The sequence below is a fragment of the Athene cunicularia genome, assembly GCF_003259725.1.
Source record: "Athene cunicularia isolate RWA chromosome Z unlocalized genomic scaffold, athCun1 chrZ_part2, whole genome shotgun sequence".
NCBI classification, from domain to species: domain Eukaryota; kingdom Metazoa; phylum Chordata; class Aves; order Strigiformes; family Strigidae; genus Athene; species Athene cunicularia.
The window spans coordinates 2,185,601-2,203,901 of NW_020799143.1; positions in this window are offsets into that span (position 1 = coordinate 2,185,601).

An 18,301-nucleotide genomic window follows, 5' to 3' on the forward strand; every position below is an offset into this window, starting at 1 on the left:
ACAGGACAAGTCTAGTTAGAAATTAATAACTACAAGTAAACACAAAATTATATCAATTATCCCATACAACTGGATGATGAAGATCTTAGATTACACAGATATTTAACATCTCTGAGCTCTTCTGGAAGACAGCTCACTGTGAAGAAGGTTCACTATACAATTAGAAATCTACTTAATTATCCATGATGGTGCAAAACCATATAATTTTTCTGAGATTTAATCTTAGAAAACTGGAGAGACTAAAGCAATGTGGAGACTGATGCAATAGCACACTATATTAGGAGATGTGTAAGGGACTTAAGTCAGAAAAATTATTACCTTCCATCAGAAACTAATATAGTTATATAATCTATTGTAAATTCTGAGCAAAAACTTGTAATAAATATCTTAAAGCAGATAAAATGCTGGTTATTTCTGGCAGCTGCAGCTGCAGCAAGTGATGGGGAGCTTCTCACACTTATTAGTAAAAAGGGGTTGTGAATTGAAGGACTATGGGCTTCTCCATGCTACAGCTAGAAGAGAACACCCCATACACCAGGAGATGGACTGGTCTATCCCAAAACTATAAAGTGAAGGCAGATTTTATTTTTATGGAAGAAGGAATATCGACCCCCCCAAAAATATTACAACTATTGAGACTTCGCCAACTGTCACATTATAGTAATAAATTTATGTGGTGTAATAGTACCAGAGATCTTACTTGAAAAGAAGGGGCTTACTGTGGTAGAATCCTGTACATTTATGGGATCAATACCATGTGCTGATCAAACAGACACTAGCAGTATTTCTAAGTGGCCAGAAATGCCATTGCAGAGTAAAACAAGAATAATAACTGTAACATGGATAATATTATTTAGCTTAATTTAAAAGATAGGGAATAATGCTTCTTTAGAAACCTGTGTAATCTGCAAAACTCTTTGCTGTAGAAGCTTCATCTATCAAAATACACAATGGAGCAAAAGGGAGCCAGAATATTATAAATGGAACAATTCTACTTCGGAATACAAGCAAAAGGAAAATACCCTTAGGAAAATAAAAAAAAAACCTGCAGGTTTCATGCATTTTCCCCTCGCCCCCATCCCCCATGACTATGAAGCAGTTAAGTATCAAGAAACAATGGATTGACACACTGAACTCATAAAACAGCTATAATAAATATTACTTCACTATAATGCTCAATCTACTGCAATCTATATGTGCACCTCAAAGCTTTATATAGGGATTAATACAGTTTAACATCTTTCTTAATGACTAGGATGATGAAAGATATAGTTTGCAGATGGCAGCCAATTCTAAGGGAAATAGTTGATACATTGGAAGGCATAGCTGCATTTTAGAGCAATGGAAAATGGACTGACAGTAATTGCTGAAGTTCAACAAATGAAAATTATAAATCTTGCATGTGGGACAGAATACCTCATGCAAAAGACTGGCTGTACACTGAGTTATTAAAAACAATATCTTCAGTAAAGAATCTATGGAACTTGGTGAACAACAGATTGTGCACGAGTCAGCAGTATGCCCTTTCAGCAGTAAAAATTAACGGCACACTGGATTGTGTTAGCAAGAGTGCGGGCAGCTGTGTAAGGGAAGTGATTCTTCTGCTTCATTAATGTTTGCAAGATCACATCTCCATGACTGTTTACAGTTTGGGGATCTTCAATACAAGACCAATTTTAACATATTAGAGTTAGACCAGTGGAAGCCAACATCATGATGGGCCTGGAGCACTCACAAAACATGAGGAAAAGCTGAGAGAAGTGGGTTTGTTGAGCCTAAAGAAGAGAAGGCAAAGGGGAGATTTTCTGACTCTCTTCAGCTGCATAATGGGAAAGTATAGAGTCTCACTGCAGAGGGTGAAGAGCAAAGGATAAAGGATAAAGGCAGAACTACAAAACAAAAACAAATTACAATTAGATATTAGGAAAAAAGTCTTACACAGCCAGCATGGACAAACACTGCAATAATGTGCCAGGGAGGCTGTGAATCTTCAATCTCTCAAAAGGTTCAAAACTTGGAGAAATCCCCAAGCAACATCATCTAGCTTCAAAGTTGGCCCTGCTTGGAGTGGGGGTTTGGACCCCCACAGATTAACATCCATTACTTAGGCCTAAATTATTTTATAACACTAACCATGCATTAGAAACATGTTAGCTCAGAGAGAAATCTAAGCAGCATAATCTGGAAAGGTAACTTCTATTTGGCTCAGTGATGTAAAACCTTTAATGACATTTTTTGAGAAAGAAATGCTTTTGAATTTTATACATGTAATAAAAGAAAATGCTTTTCAATTTTATACATGTAATAAAACATAATTTAATACTACTGATTTCATTACACATTGTTGCATAGGATTTCACTCAAGAATCAGCATATTTAATGGACCCATGCCTTTTCTATTTGAAGTGTGTCCCATTTAACAACACAATTCAAAAGCAGGTGTGTAAGTTCCAGCTCTGCACATGCTTTCTCTAATGCATTCCATTACCTCTTGAATTAAGACACAAGGTGAAGTATCATAGCTGATGAGTGAACCAAACAGAGAAGGTGCCCTGCTGGATTTCCTCTTTGTGAACAGAGAAGGAATGGTGGAGGATGTGTCAGTTGGAGGCCAACTAGGGCACAGATATCATGAAATAATAGAGTTCTCTATTCTTAGAGAGGCCAGGAGAGGGGAAAGCAGAACTGACATCCCAGACTTCCAAAGGCTGACTGACTTGTTTGGGCACCTGCTTGACAGGATCCCTTGGGAAACAGTCCTGAAGGGTGTAGGGGCCCAGGAAGGCTGGGCGCTCTTTAAGAAGGACGTGTTAATGGCTCAGGAACAGGTGGTCCCCAGGTGCTGTAAGAGAAGCCAGCGACAGAGAAGAACACCCTGGCTAAACAGGGACCTTTGGCTGCAGCTCAGGGAGTGTTTTGCTGATTAAGGTTACTAATTAAACTCGGACAGCAGAGTGAAGAGTAGGCATATTTTGCAGGAGATAACTAAATAATGTAACAGAGTAATACAGAAAACATAGAAAAGGCAGAATAGTGCACTTAAATAAGAAAATAAAAGGTAATGCATCAAATCATTACTACATAAGAAGAATAGTGACTAAGAAAGATCCATCACCACTTGCATACGTTACCAACATCCAGATCCGTAGTGGCTGGGCAGTCCCTGTTACAGCAAGGATTTGGAGAGCTTGTCCCAGCAAGTGGGAAATCCTACGCGGTGCGTCCACCCGTAGGTGAGGCTTCTAAAGTCGCTGCAAACGGGCCCAACCTTCTATACCCCAAAAATCAGCAAGCCAAAATAGCTGGCACCTTTGTTTTAAGCGGAAATATCTGGTTTCCATCATACATTACATTCCCCTAGAGCCTGGCCAGGGCTCAAGGGAAAAGCTAATGGAGTTTCCCTGCTTATCTAATTGGATTATGAGCACATCAGGTCACAGGGCCAGACAACAGTCTCCATGACTCTCTTATCTACACACAAAGAAAGATAAAGATACTTTCAAGATAGCTATATCTTCCATACATATTTCATGACTGACAACATACTGAGTTAGCAGCTTCAGCTCAAGGCCTGTTGTTCAGGCTTCAATACGTCCAAAGTAACACAATAGCTGGTTTGTTATAATTTATATATAGTGCACATTAGCTTATATACGGTACCGATTAGCTTATATTAATACCTGTTAGCACAATGGCTATCAGTTATAAAATATACAGGATTCATCTATAGGTGAACTCTGGTTTGGGCTTACTGTCCAAGCCTTAGCACTTCAGGGAGAAAAGGAGAGTTTACAGCTTTTGGAAGAAGGGGCTAGCCACACACAGTGATTACAAAGAGGCTGTGAGAATATGCAGGGTGGAAATCAGGAGGTCTAAAGCCCAGCTGGAAATTAATCTGGCTTCTGCAATCAAGGACAACAGGAAATGTTTCTGTAAGTATGTCAACATCAAAAGAAAGTCCAGGGAGAGCCTCCATCCCCTGCTCGACACAGGAGGAAACATGGTAACAAGTGATGAGAAGGCTGAGGTGCTTAATGCCTTCTTTGCCTCAGTCTTTAATATCAAGGTTAGTTGTACTGAGGGAATCCAGCCTCCTCAGCCAGAAGACAGACTGGGAGAACGACCCCCCTGCAATTCAGGAAGAGACAGTCAGTGACCTGCTGCATCACACAGACACACAAAAGTCTATGGGACCGATGTGCTGAAGGAGCTGGCTGGGGTGCTCGCCAAGCCACTTTCCATCATTTACCAGCAGTCCTGGCTGACCAGGGAGATCCCGACTGATTGGAAATAGGCCAGTGTGACGCCCAGATATAAGAAGGGTCGGAAGGATGATCCGGGAAATTACAGGCCTGTCAGCTTGGATTCCGTGCCCGGGAAGCTGATGGAGCAGCTCATCCTGAGTACCATCACACAACACATGCGGGACAACCAGATGCTTAGGCCCAGTCATCATGGTCCTGCCTGACAAACCTGATCTCCTTCTACGAGAGGGCAACCTGCTTATTGAATGAGGGAAAGGCTGTGGATATTGTCTACCTTGACTTTAGCAAGGCCTTTGACACCATTTCCCACAGCATTCTCCTGGTGAAACTGGCTGCTCGTGGCTTGGATGGGCAGAGGCTTTACTGGGTAAAAAACTTTGGATGGCCGGGCCCAAAGAGTTGTGGTGAATGGAGTTAAATCCAGTTGGCAGCCGGTCACGAGTGGTGTCCCCCAGGGCTTGGTTTTGGGGCCACTCCTGTTTAACATCTTTATTGATGATCTAGATGAGGGGATCGAGTGCACCCTCAGTAAGTTTGCAGATGACCCCAAGTTGGACGGGAGTGTTGATCTGCTCGAGGGTAGGGAGGCTCTGCAGAGAGACCTGGACAGGCTGGAGTGAGGGTCTGAGGCCAACTGGAGGAGTTTCCATAAGGCCAAATGCCGGGGGCTGCCCTTGGGCCACAACAACCCCCAGCAGCGCTACAGGCTTGGGGAGGAGTGGCTGGAGAGCTGCCAGTCAGAGAAGGACCTGGGGGTGTTGATTGACAGCCCGATGAACAGGAGCCAGCAGTGTGCCCAGGAGGTCAAGAAGGCCAACAGCATCCTGGCTTGTGTCAGCAATAGCATGGCCAGCAGGGACAGGGAAGGGATCTTACCCCTGTACTCAGCACTGGTGAGGTCGCACCTTGATTCCTGTGTTCAGTGTTGGGCCCCTCACTACAAAAAGGACATTGAATGACTTGAGCGCGTCCAGAGAAGGACAACGAAGCTCGTGAAGGGTCTGGAGCATAGGTCGTACAGGGAGCGGCTGAGGGAACTGGGAATTTACAAGGAGTGGCTGAGGAACAGATGATTCTGTGATTATGTGATATCAGCAATTTGGGCATACCTCAAAAGAATTGTGTGCTACCAAACATGTCACAGATGTACAGAAATTATTTATTACATTTTATTTACTTTTATTTTCATTCCTGTGAAGAATCACATTAAACTGGAATTAAAGTAGAAAACACATGACTAGTTAATGATAGATAGTGACTTACTAAAAAATGAACAAATATAAACAAGTTTTAAAAATTTGAGGTGTGGAAAAATGCAAAAGGAAATCTTGTAAGCTAAAGCTTAAAATTCCACATGAATTACACCCTTTAATTTAGAATATGAGCTACATTCTGCCCAGTAGCAACATCATATAACAGATATCTGACTTTCCTGTCCCTGTGAGCAGTTTACCAAAATCTCCACAACAAACGCAATAGGCTCTCAAGCTGCGGGGCAGGCAGCCTCAGTGGCTAATCATAAAATCACAGACCAGTCTGGTTTAGAAGTTTCCTAATTTAAATGTCACCTAGTCCAACCCATCCTGTAATGAGCAGTAGTATCTTCAAGTAGATCATGTTGCTCAAAGCCCCATCCAACCCGACCTTGATTTTCCAGGCATCTACCACCTCTGTGGGCAATGTGTTCCAGTGCTTCACCACCCTCATCGTAAAAAATGCCTTCATCTAGTCTGAATATACACTCTTCTAGTTTAAAAGCATTACCTCTTGTCCTATAGCTACAGGTCCTGCTAAAGTCTTTCTCCCCATATTTCTTATAAGCCTCCTTACTTAAAATATTAAAATGCTGCAACAAGGTCTCCCCAGAGCCTTCTCTCCAATCTGAAATACTCAAACTCTATCAGCGATTCTTCACAGGAGAGGTGTTCCATCGCTTTGTTAATTTTTTGTGGCCTTCCTCTGGACACACTTCATCAGATCCATGTCCTTCTTGTACTGAGAAATCCAGAGCTGGATGCAGTACTCCAGTTGAAATCCTTCCAGAATGGAGTAAAGGGGAAGAACAGCTCCCTTGACATACTGGTTATGTTTCTTTTGATACAGCCCAGGGTACAGTTGGCTTTCTGGGTTGTGAGCGCACATTGCTGGCTCATGTCCAGCTTTTCATCTATTATACCAGTACCCCCAAGTCTCTCTCTGCTGGGCATCTCTCAAACCCTTCATCCCCTAGCCTGGGTTGATACCAGAGGTTGCCCTGACCTATGTGCAAGACCTTGCACTTGGCCTTGTTGAACCTCATGTGGTTCACACAGGCCCACTTCTCAAGCTTGACCAGGTCCCCCTTCACAGCATCTCATCCCTCAGGCATGTCAACCGTACCACGTAGGTTGGTGTCATCTTCACATCTCCTGAGGGTGCACTCAATCCCGTTATCTATATAATTGTAAAAGATATTAAACACTATTGGTCCCAATATGGACCTCTGAGGGACACCAGTTGTCACCAGTCTCCACCTGGACATTGACCACTACCCTCTGGATGCAACCATCCAACTAATTCCTTATCAACTGAACACTCCACCCATCAAATCCGTATCTCTCCAATTTAGAGAGGATGTTTGGGGGGACTCTATCAAAAGGCCTTTTACACAAGTCCAGATAGAAGACACTGGTCATTCCCTTACACAGGTAGGGACTTGTATTACCACACAACCACTCAGCACCGGCACAGGATTCATGTTAAAACTCTTCAGAAACTTCATGTACCTGGAGAATCTGCACCCGTGTGCAGGCAGAAAAACTTCTGACATAACACTTCCTGTGTAGTTAGTAACAGAAACACAGGGCTATAAAAATCACCCAACAAAAACGTGCTCTGAAGAAAGCTAAGAAAAGCTAGAACAGACATTTGTCTAATATATTCTTGTTGCTGTTGTTAGTGTAAGCTACATGCTGATGGTATGATTTCACAGAAGTCAGCAGCAAAACATCCACCTGTTTTTAAGTTTGTTTATGTGGAAAAACTTTGGGAGATGTGCATCAGATGTCAGTTAAAGAGGAAGAAATAAAGAGATGCTCCGCTGTGGCCGAAAGAATGAAATACCTTTACTAGTGTGCTAAATCATCTCGAAATCAGTTTCAGAAGATTCTTCCAATGACAGCAACAATTTTGCTACATTTTGCTGCCATCTAGAGACTTGTTTCTCACGATTACAAGTGAGTCTGCTCCTTGCTACCATGACAAGGCTTGTCCAGAAAAGATTGTGACAGACATGAAACAAATCAAAATGTTTCAAAGAGAAATTTATTGGGGAAAAAAAGACATTTTAATACAGGAACAAAGGAAATATTCCAGTTCTAAGAGATTTGCTAAAAAATGTGTGCTCAAGCTCCATTTGGCACATATTGTCTTCAGATGTGACAGCAAGATGGGGAGAGAAAGTAGGATTTCAAATGTAAATTAAGACTCAGGGCTTATACACAGGTTAACCAATCCTGTTCATTTGCTTTGATGACAGCACTAGAGCAAATACTCATGCAAGCGCATAGCTCTTAACAGTAATACTTCAGCAACCACACTAGCAAAATGATTCTCTACAAGAATCTTAATCAATACAGCTTACTTAGCAAGTTGTAAATTTTCTTACCAAAGATTAACCTTCATATTAATTTTTGAAACTGGAAGTGTGAAGAGAGGAACATGTCTTACCTTGTTGAGACTAGGTTTGGTGATATGTACACTTCTGGTGAGATTCAGCACTTTTGAAGGTCATGTTCTCTTTAAGATGCCTCATTATAGAACTAGATGACTAAATTTAAATGCTCATATTTCAAAAATTTGACCTTCAATTCCACAGAAATTAAATTACCATTTTTCCTCCAAACATCTATTTTTTGTTCAGTGTTCCACATTACAATGTCAGCAGCTGGTACAAAGCTAAATATTCTATTTCTGATGGAATGAATCTTGAAATACTCATTCAAATCTTGCTACAGCAGACTACTGTGCTGTACTAAGTTTCAGTAGAGACACAATAAGGATCTGGAATCTAAGTATTGTAGAATTAATGGCATCCATAAATGCTATTAACCACATTCAGCTACCTGTCTCACAAATTTCTTTCAGATATATGCCCATTTTTTCCATGCTCTATAACCCAAGAAGTGTACTTTGATCATCAAACACTTCATATCTTTTAATTCAGCTTTGGTCCACTCCATTTTCTATGAGTTACTATAAAACCAGACAATTACACTGTTTGCTTGAGGCTAAAGTAACGTTATATTTTAGCCTCTTCAATTAATCACAATAGCAGTAAACTAATTTTACCCGTCCACGCCTCTGGCCTGGTCTATTTAGTGCCACATATCTGTAAGGGGGGCAATGGAACAGAACAGTTATAAGCAGGATGCTCACTCATTTAGGCCCTAGCCTGGACTTATATTGGCTTAAGGTATTTATGAAACTGCATTGAAAAGCCCTGTCCTATTTTCATTAAGAGATTCTCATCCATGCAAGTCCCCACCCTGCACAGGAAAATCCTCTAACTATTCAGCTGAGCAGTCATACTCTTGTATCTTTTTCATTACTTGAACCCCTCCAAATGAAGAAGAAATTGAATCTGTAATGGACCTTCCTTATCATGCACTGATGTTTTCAAGAGTTCTTCAAACACTGGAAGACTTAAATATACAGTAAAAATGAGACAGATGGTTTCATTTCCCTCTACCCTCTTCCATCCACGGGAGAGACAATCTCTCAGGCACTCTCTGAAGTGTTCATCCAAATGGGTACTGCTGACAAAAGCAGACATACATACATAGCCTCTGAAATCCATCAGGGACAAGATGAGAACTAAGTCCTTCATAGCATTATCTGGGATCATACGTTTCTGGGCATCTCCAAAATTACATAAAACAATTTTGTTCCCAGAAGTGGATGATAGCAGTTTTAATGTATAATGTGCATAAAGGACCTCCAGAACTGGACTGCTAAATACGCTTTTGAAGAGAAAGTCTAGGCAGGCAAAGGTTTTCCAAATCTCACAAAGTCTGAATTTTCCACTAGGGCATAAAAAGTTCCCTGGTTCTCTTATTAGTCATTATCCAGGTGTAATCAGTAAGTGTATAAGCAACTCAGTACTTTGTAAAGGTGAAAGATCTCTTTGGATATTATCTCCAATACTAAACACTCATGGATACAGAATAAAACTGAAGTTGGTTTTATTCTTCTATGATAACTTCCCAGTCCTTTCCGATTTCTCACACCAAAAGACATAGCATCACCATTATATTAATAGATGCCAAATGACCAATTATTCCTTAGCTTTGAGTGACTTCAAAATATTTTTTATTAAAAATACATTAACCTAATTATGACTATGTATAGTTGTAACATAAGACTGAAAACATGTTAGACAACCTGTATAGTCACATACAGACATAACACACAATTCTGACATTGTTAAAAACTGAATGATAGAAGGATCCAGGACTTCAGCAATGGTGAAATACATAGAATATTACAGGATTGATTAATTAAATAAATTACATGATACACAACACAATGGCAAAACTGCCCTCACATGGAGGATTACAAAAGTGACCGAGAGGATGAGATAGAGAGAAATCCCCAGGAGGATTCTGATGATGATAAATAGTCTGACATAATATAAAATAAAACTAAATTACATGAAAACTAACATAATTTATTATGTACTCTGGGACTAGAGGTACAAATGAAGAAAGAGAGGAAGCAAGGAAGAAGGTAGAACCCCCAAGATATTAAAGTGCTTGGACTACATAATTTAGGCACCGGCCTTATCTGCAATAAGTCATTGATTTTCCACTGACTACATTCAGGTTCGTTCCAGGCTTCAGAAGCACTGGCAATAGAAAAATCTCAGACAGAAGGAAGTTTTAACTATCTAGATCTCATCTTTGGGGTATCAGCACTCTCATCAGATAATCTTAGAGCAAGATTTTCAGCTTTACCTGTGAAATGCTAGGGTTTCAATCCCAAACCCCAAATTAAGGTTGACATATGGGTGATTCCCACAGCCATTCACAAAGGGAAGGTGAGTTTGCCTTTAGGCTTCCCTCCAGGGTGCGGCCGGCCTTGCAGGGAGAGCCATTAGGTAAATGAGCCCCAGGTGTCCCACATTAAGTAAACAAAGGTCAGGTGTCCCACTTAGGGATAAGATTTGGGACCACTTGCAGAAAGGGGCAGTGTCTGTCTGTGAGGTGGATGCACTTTGTGGAGTTTGCTGTTGGGGAAGGGCTTTCTGTCTCCCTGGAACTGGGCTCTAGTCAGGTCTGGCTTTTGTAAATGTGGACTGTGTAGAGATTCAGTATGTGGCTTCCTTGGTCTTATGTGTTTGGCTTGTTGACTTGGTTGTGTCCCATCCCTTCACCATTTATTCCACCTGTTGTTGGTTGTGTGATGTTGTTGTTGGGGTCAGTGGAGTTGGTGTCAATTATGTATAATCTCATTGACTTGTTTGTACACCCAGTGCTCACCCATATACTGATCCTTTTGTATCAAATACAATTTAGTTGTTTGTTTGTCTTTATGCTGGCTGTGTCCTTTATGCTAGGCCTGATAACTGGCAAAACAACCTGGTACCTCTCTAACACAGGCAGAAGTTCTGCAAGCTTCATCTCCATGAAGAGGAGGGTTCTGACAGCTGGTGCAGGTAGAGAACAGGTGTAATGCTACTTCTGAAGGACTTCTGCAATTCAGAGGGTGAGTGTGCACTAAAAGCAGCAGTGCTGTGCAGCCAAAGATACAAGAAATGCCATAGTCAGGGTCATGACTCTGCTAAGTTTCCAGGCCATGCTGCCACTCATAGGGCTGGGCTGCCCACCAAAAATTATAGAGTAATAAAATGGCTTGGAAAGGACCTTCAAGATCAAGTTCCACTCCCCCTGCCATGCGCAGGGACACCATCCACTATATCAGGTTTTTACTGATTTTGCTATCAACTGAAATTGTTATGTTTGATTTTGAGTATAGAATTAAGAGGTATTTTAGTAGAAATAATTTGTTCACATTTATTGCACTTTATACCAGCAACTGAAGGCTATTCTAAAATCTCCTGCACAGCCCCGTACCAAGGCTGAAGGGATTGGTCAAAATTTATATAGTAGGAGCTTTTGGAACCTAGGTAACAAACACAATTCAATTTATCAACTGATTTATGATGCATACATAGAACTAGAAGAATGCATGTAGCTGTCAAGGTCTAGGATTAATGGAAACTAAGGAAAAACAACTGTAATGGCTTGTGAGTACCTGCCAAGAAACCATGAACTTAAGCAGAAGGTAGTTCTGTCAGGGGGAGATTGTGACCACCTACTCACATTACACCCCAGACCCGTTTCTAGACATTTCTAGCTTTCACTGCACAGAATTGGAAATAGGAGGAGAGTATGTTGATGATTTCCAAGAAACTATATGTTTACGCATGAGTACTTAATGAATATATATGAGCAAGTCCTATATATGATGTATAATTTTGGTGCTCAGTGTGTGTTGTTGGTGAGATGACTCACCTGCACATCTGGTTGTCAATAAAGAAGTGTCTGCTTATCTACATCACATTGGTGTTGATAAGTTTTTATCCTGGTTTTCAGTGACAAGGTTGCTCAAAGCCCCATCCAACCTGGCCTGGAACACTGCCAGGGAGGGGGCTGCCACAACTTCTCTGGGCAACCTGTTCCAGTGTCCCACCACCTTCAGAGTAAAGAATTTCTTCCTTGTGTCTAAACTAAAATCTGCTGTCTTACAGATTAAACCACTACCCCTTGTCCTACGACTACCCTCCCTGATAAAGAGTCCTTCTGCACCTTTCCCCTTTTTAAAAGTACTGGAAGGCACTATAAGGCCTCCCTGGAGCCTTCTCTTCTCTAAACTGAACGACCCCAGCCCTCTCAGCCTGTCCTTATAAGGGAGGTGCTCCAGTCCTCTGATCATTTATGTGGCTCTCCACTGGGCCTGATCAAGCAGGTCTGTGACTTTGTTATGTTGGGGCCCCAGAGCTGAACACAGTACTGCAGGTGGGGGCTCACCAGATCAGAGTAGAGGGGAAGAACCACCTCTCTCAACATAGTGACCATGCTTCTTTTGATGCAGCCCAGGATATGGTTGGCTTAGTGGGCTGCTAGCACACATTGCTGGCTCATGTCCAGCTTCTCATCTACCAGTACCCCCAAGTGCTTCTCCACAGGGCTGCTCTCAATTGCTTCATCAACCAGCCTGTATCTGTGCATGAGATTGCCCTGACCCATGTGCAGGACCTTGCAGTTGGCCTTGTTGAACTTCATGAGGTTCACATGAGCCTACCTCTCAAGCCTGTCAAGGTCATTTTGGATGGCATCCTTTCCTTCCAGCATGTTGACTGCAGCACACAGCTGGGTGTCATCAGCAAACTTGCTGAGGGTGCATTCAATACCACTGTCCTTGTCTCCAACAAAGATGTTAACCAGCTCTGGTTCCAATACCAACTGTGAAGAACACCACTCATCACTGCCCCCCCACTTGGACATTGAGCCATTGATAACAACTCTTTGAGTGTGATCATCCAGCCAATTCCTATCCACCAAGTGGTCCATCTGTTAAATCTATGTCTCTCTATTTTAGAGACAAGCATGTGGTGCAGGACAGTGTCAAATGCTTTGCACAAGTCCAGGTAGATGACATCACTTGCTCCTCCCTTATCCACCAACACTGTAACCCTGTTGTAGAAGGCCACCCAATTTGTGAGGCATGATTTTGCCCTCAGGGAAGCTATCTTGGCTGCCAGCAATCACCTCATTTTCCATGTGCCCTAGCATAGTTTCCAGGATAATCTGCTACACGATCATGGTGGTCCATGAAAATGTTGTCATTTAGATCCTTAGTAAAGTTTAACTCAGCCAAAAATGTCTCTATCTCTTAGAGAAGTGCAGAACCAGAAGACTGGAAAGTCCTTGTTAGCCTAGGCCATGACTGCAAACTTTCTGAGTGAAGAACAGGATCCTCACCACAGTTTTTCAAGACTACTTAGAAATGTGTTTCTTAAAGAAATGTAGTGGAGTCTTCAGTATAGTTATGAACAGATATTTAACCATAGCAATATTGCCTTTCCCATCTCTTAATTGAAACAGAGACTGGAACAATTTAATTGCAGAACTCATTTGGACACTTAAAACTTAATATAAATAATAATATAGTACACATACAGAAGCTGTGATAAAAGGAAGGAATAAAGAGTAAAACATGCCTTTGCAGCTATGAGCTCATCTAACAACAATGTCAACATATTTTAGGATCTTGTTGCTTAACTGAGGGGACCAGGGTGTAGTTTTCTCTCATCTACATCAGGTTTGAAGAATTAGTTAAAAATATTGTGAGAGGATCTTGTTGCTATTTGATAAATCTGAAACACACAGACATTCTGAAGCATTTAATATTTAGTCCTTTCAGAGACTAAATTGATGCATGGTTTAATCTACTATACAAGTTTTATTTACATAATTAATTAACCCAGAATTTAGAGAATTAATCAGCTCAACAGTTACTATTGTGGAATTTATACAAAGAACACTACATTTACACTTCATTGGTAACAAAATAATAGGGAAGAAAGCAGAAAGATAGCTTTTTCCACAAGAGCAGCAAGTAATAATCAGTTTAACCTCCTGCAGTAAGATCTTTAGATGCCCACTCCATGTAGATAATTTTTACAGCTGATCCATCGTAATTATTTTTCACACAATTGGGAGAATGGATATTCACTCTAGACAATACACCATATGACAGTGCTGATGCATGTTCAATATGGGGAATATAAAAAAGTCTGTTAATAGAAATACCACAAACATTACAATACACAACTGCACCACTCAAACATTTCTGGGTTGCATTAGAAACAAATTGCCAATTTTCATTATATATGCAAAATCACAGTATTTGAGGACCTTGAAGCATGTACAAGGAATTCTATGGATCTCCCTATTACACAGTTCCTAGCCCTTTATGACTCCTTCAGACAACAGCAATTGCTTAGGCTCTCTGATAGATGTCAGGTGACCCTACAGTGACTACACATGGTCACAATTTGTTTTGTAGAAGACCTGTTCTGCCTTTCACAGATAGTATATTTACAAACAAATTCAAAACCAGAAGGCACAGAATTTGAAGTCTGTAGTACAGATTTTCAGACAACATTTGACAATGAGGTAAAGACAGCAAAAAAAAAAAAAAAAAAAAAAAAAAAAAAGGGGAGAAATGCAGTTTTATACTATTGCCACTTCCTAGATTTAACTGATACACAACCCAGCAAAAGAACTTTCCCAACTTATCCTATAGTAGCAGTAATACAGAATCTCTTTGATGAAAGAGAAGGGCAAAAGACGCCTATTCAATCAATCTCTCACATGGGCTATTCTTCTCCAAGAATATATATTTAGGGAATATTTAGCTAAAATTATTTCTTTATAAAATTTAAAATCACAAGATGAGTAACTGGAATATTAGACTTTCCAAGAGAATGCTGAGTCAGCTTTTGCAAAAGTGTACTTGGAAAGCTGTACCTGAGCAGGAGCCACTTCCACTGTGTTCAGCCTCGTTTTACACCTGTAATCTCTCTTCCACACATGTAATCATCAGGAGTGAAGCTGAATTCAGCCTGAGCAGCCTCACAAGCACTTACACAACTTCTTTTGAAGGCTGTCTGGATTCCAATAGAGAAGTTGTGACCTGAAAGCAGTAGTGCACTTAAGGAACTGGGATACCAAAACCATAACAGAACAACAAAAACACCAAAGCTTTGAGCCAGTGACAACCAATTACCTCCTCCAGCTATACAAGCTGGGAACCTCCAAATTCCTCCAGGCTGCATATGTAACCTTTTTCAATATGCCAAAGTCCCATGTCACTGATTTAGTATTACATATGTTGAACGTTAAGTGGTGCTGGTTAAAGGACTGTCAGTAAATTAATACACTTTATCAAAATAAAGTTACACTTTTAAGAAATATGTATTTTTTAGAGTAGTATGAAGAGTCTTGTGCGTTGAGACAAAGGGGATATTTCTTACCAGCTACCCCCAAAGGCAAAACGGAGTTGACTTGACAAAAATTAATTTATTGCCAATTAAACACAGGAATTATGTTATTTCATATTAGTAACAGAAAAGAATTATATGTTTACAAAAATATGCAACCAAGGTAACATTATAAATGGAGGAAACAAAAGTAACTGGAATTTATACTGCTTAACAATTCCATTATAAGCTCTTGTTTTCAGTTAACTTGTAACTTTATCATTACCTGTGTTTGACAAAAACTCTCCCTTGGAGATACCTATGCTGTGGTAGTACTGTATGACTTTCATTGCTGTGAAAGTGATTTAAAAGTCAGACACTAGCAGTAGCAGAGATCCAAGTTTAGAAGGAAAAATAAGAGTTCAAGCAAACATTTTAACTGAACCTTTGCTAACCTCTGACCTACTATAGTTGAATTTCTAATGACACTCCACTAGACTGTACTAGTAAGTGCAGTAATGTTTCCAAAGCTAATACAGTACGCTGCTGTCAGAGCACATTATGTATTGTTAAATTACTGGTGGAAATTTTAATCTGAAAACAGTTCAGCTATTTCCAATGACATATGAAGCTAGCAAGAGCCTGGTTAAAAATGAATGGTTCTTCACATAGTAAGAAATAGATCCGTGGAAACATCTGCCAAAACATACTGCAGATGCTAAATTTACATGGGTTCAAGGGGAGGCTGAACAAGTTTATGGAAGAGAAATCGATAAGATGCTGCTAAGTACACAGAAACAACATCTGCTTCAGAAAAAAAGTGCCAAAGCCAAGAACTGAGGGCAGCTGAGAGAGCATAAAAACCCAGGTCTGACCTATGCTTCTGTGTGTTCAATGTCCCTACCATAAAAGCAGCTTTTGAGACTAGTTGCAGAAGTCTTGCAGGTTTCTGGACCACACAGGGCTACCAAGAGCAGAACAATCTATTGTCTGTCCTACTTCTCACACAGGCCTTTGATATTTTCTCTATACTACCCTATGCACATCCAGGTGCTGTAAATTCCTGAGCAGGCTGTTCTAGCCACTCGTCAACCCATCAACACAGACAAACAGCTTAAGGTGTCAGTAACAAGGAACTGATCCCGACAGAGGTCTTTAATATTGCAGACTTGAGACACATTTAAATAGTCATCATAACTTTCAGAATAAAAATAACATGCTCGATTGTTGTGCAAGTCTGAGCTCTGAAACATCCAGAGTACTGATTCAGGAACCAAGAGTTCCAGTTCTGAACACTGTAAACAGCTGTATAAGGCACTATGCAAAGAGCGTGTAACCTCCTCCTCTGCTGCTTAGTGCATGAAGGGCAATAGCTTCTTCTTGTGTGCAACTATTTCTTAGTACAAGCAGCAAATATTTAATTTAAAGATCGGTGGTCCACTGTCCCTTTATCAGACACAACAATGATGGTTTTGCCTATATGAAACAGAAATTTAGAGTTTCCAATTAATCTAAGTTATTATGAATCTTGAGATTGTGGGTAGCAACATTTTGGTCATTAAATAGGTTAGTAATACACTGTTGGAGAATGGCTTGCAGAGAGCAAGGCCATAGCTCCCTGCAGGAGCTGGTTGGCCATAGCTCCCTGCAGAAGTCGGTCCCAGCCACCTGAGGTAAACAGAGGAAAGAACCCAGGGTACAGTTATGTAAACAAGGATGAAGACTCAGGGCTCAGTTGTGCTAACGAGGATTGTTGTGAGAACACAGAGATAAGTTGGGGTGCATTATGACCTTGGGGGTGACAGCAAGAAAGATGTTTATGCATACCAGAAAAGCCACAAGGGGCTGGTGTATTATAATGTGACCTTTTAGATGTACCCAATGGCTGAGATATTATAATGTAGTTTCTTTAATGTATCCAATAGAGTTACAAGTAGTGTATTGTAGACTGCTTATATAAGGTGTGATTTCTTTCAATAAAGTTGAAGCTTGCTCTATCATTCACATTGAATCGGCTGCTTGCTTCCTCCGCCCGCCGCAAGTGGCGCACCGAACAGGGTCTCCCAGACCCTGCTTTTCCATCAGACGGAACCCGGGACGCGGCGAACGGAAAAGTTGCTGAGCAGGAAGGCGATAAGGTCACTGTTGACTGCAGTACGGCAGGAGATGTGTGCCGTCTCCTGAAGCGCCGGGATTTGTAAGTCTGACGTTGGAGCAGCGGATCCACAATATTGCTTCAGGAGATTTTGCGGACCGGGGGGCTACTATAGGCCGAATTGTTATAAGCCAGGAAAGGCCATAAGAAGTTTCTCAATGAAGGCTGAATTTGGGGAAACCTAGGAAAAGCCAGCACTGGTCGTTAGCTACTGATCGGATATTGATGAAGTTCGTCCAGCTACGATACAGGAAAGGAATTTGAGAAAGCCTGCCCGGGCAGGAGCATGGAATAAGAGGTAGCTCTCAAAACTTTTATTTTGCTTTTTAGAAAAGCGGGGAGTAAGTCCAATAAAAAACTTAGCCGCACTGATTGGTCTGGGCAAGGCTAAGGGACACTTTAAAGAACCAAATTTATTGTTTGAAGAGGCAGAATGCTGTGATAATCTTTTAGACCCTGATGCTGTAAATCCTGAAAAAGAATCTGGACTGTCTGGTCTGTGTCCTCCCTTAATTGGGGATGATCCGTAGATAAAAGTGAGGCGGAAAAAAACGTAAAAGTGAGGCGAAAAAACATTGGCTCAAGGGAATATGGACATGGCAAGAAAAATTCTTTCTCCTGTAAGCTATGAGCCGAGTCATCAACCACGTTGGGAAGAACGGCAGTTTTCTGTTATTAAAGATTTAGAGAAAAGCATTAATAAGGATGGGCTGCAAAAACTCAGACTACAACAGCTGTACTGGAGGCTCAGGGATATCGACTGGCCCCGTAAAAATTGGCTCACACTTTTAAGAAAAAAGCGGCACTCACGCCGGCACAGCACTCTACCTGGAAAACCGAGGTGTGGATCTCTAT